We start from the raw sequence: 1959 nt of genomic DNA, 5'->3' as shown, positions 1-1959 counted from the left end.
CCTGGAAAGTTTTAGAATTAGCAAGGGTTGATTTTCACCGATCTCTCTCCGATGTCTTAAGACGCTCTGGAACTCTAATGACCATAGCGTCCGCCCATATTTAAAGCATGAAAGTGTCCGCATTTTTTGAGCAGTGGATAATGCGAATAGAGTGGTCAATCTTCTTGACATGAGCACGAGGGAGAGATTTTCATGGGGCTATAACGTAGACAGAAAGGTGAATACCGTGGATGGATTCAAATAAAATCATAGTGAGATCTCTGAGGTTTTAGATCGGCCACCCTTTTGAAGAATTTCTTAATTAATGGATGATGTCCTATTTCCCTTGTAGATATCTGTGGTATTGCTGAGCGATATGAATTCAAGGTAGAATAAGATCTCGAACTGTGAAGACATGAGGCCACAAGTTCTATTACTGACTCCATCGGCGGAGAAAAGACCTCGATTTCCTGATCCCTAGAGATCTGCCATCACAACCTAAGGGGCTTCGAGTACTGGTTGTTGTAAAATCCGAAATTGATGTTAACATTGGTTCCAGCGCGCCTAAGGACGTTCCTTTCTTCACGAAGGCCTGGCGAATAGTTTTGTGACTATCCGGGAATGGCTGGACGATGCTGGATGGTAAACCCTAAAAGGCGACGATAACCTATTAATATTAGCTATTAATATTAGCTTCAAAGAAAACAGGTTGATTGATAGTAAGCTAACTGTAAAGTGGGGATCATGGTTAAACAGGTCACCTGGGGACCACCATGATACCTTCTGTCCTGTCTGAAAAAATTTTGCGTAGAACTCTAAAAATTAAGATAAAAGGAGGAAAAGTATTAAAATATACTTCAGTCTAAGGAAAATACCTCGACTGCCAGTGCCTCTGGGTCGGGAACCCAAGAAGCAAGACAAACACATTTTGCATCAATTGATGATGCAGATAAATCAATGTAGAACGGTCCAAAATTTTCTTCACTTTTATTGAAGTAAATTTGATCTAAAGACCATTCAGTTTCGTCAGAAATTATTCATGAATGGGCATCTGCTACGTTTTGAGTCAAAGGAGTGTACGCCGTAGACAGAAATAGGTCGCGATCTGCACACCAGCACCAAATTTCCCTGGCGAAGAATGATGAAAAGAAAAAAGGGGGGACTGAACCGAACCCATGTGCTTAACATAAGATAGCGCGGTAGAGTTCTCTACTCTCAGGAGAACATTGGAGCCTCTAAGATGGGAAGCGAAGTATCGAGAACCATGAAAAACTGCCGGAAGCTCTAATTAATTAATATGGAATTGTCTATCTTGCGGAGACCAGACACCATGAGTATGTCCCCCGGCGCATGCCGCTCCCCAATCGGTCCGTGAGTCACCTGTAAAGATTTCTAGCTCGAAAAGACTTGAGCTAAAGTTACCCTGACGAGGATTGGAATACACAGTCCTCCGCTAGAAGAGATCTTCTCTAGTAGATAAAGGGAGTAACGTCTCTGTCTCAGCATCACTAGACGATAAAAGGGCCCAGAATTCTTTTTTTTTTTTTATCTTTGTGTAGAAGGCCGTAATTCACTGCTGGACGAACTGAGATCGTTGAGCCGATAAAATTCTCGAGCAGACGGGTTTAATTCATGTCTAATACAAGAATCTCTTATGCAAGAGTTTCTCTCTCTTTTCTAATGAGGCAAAAACAGCAAAGTTCTTCGTGTCGAAAGTAAAAACAAGAAAGCGACAAGATCTTGAAGATGTTAAGGAAATCTTATCCTCGTTGTTAATAAGACCTAATGCTGTTAGAAGCCTGGAAGGTGCTGAGATATTTCTCAAACATTGGTGATGTGAGTGGGCTATGAGGAGGAAATCCTCTAAATAGACCACCGAAAGTAGGCCCTTTCCTCTAGGGAACTGTACAACTGGCTTTAATATTTTAGTAAATATATACGGTCCCGAAGAGTAGTGCGGTAAACTGAGTGTGAGATTGA

This window comes from Trachymyrmex cornetzi, unplaced genomic scaffold, assembly GCF_001594075.2.
Source record: "Trachymyrmex cornetzi isolate Tcor2-1 unplaced genomic scaffold, Tcor1.1 scaffold1005, whole genome shotgun sequence".
Classification (NCBI taxonomy): Eukaryota; Metazoa; Arthropoda; class Insecta; order Hymenoptera; family Formicidae; genus Trachymyrmex; species Trachymyrmex cornetzi.
The sequence above is the reverse complement of the archived record's forward strand: the minus strand, read 5'-3'. Positions refer to the sequence as shown.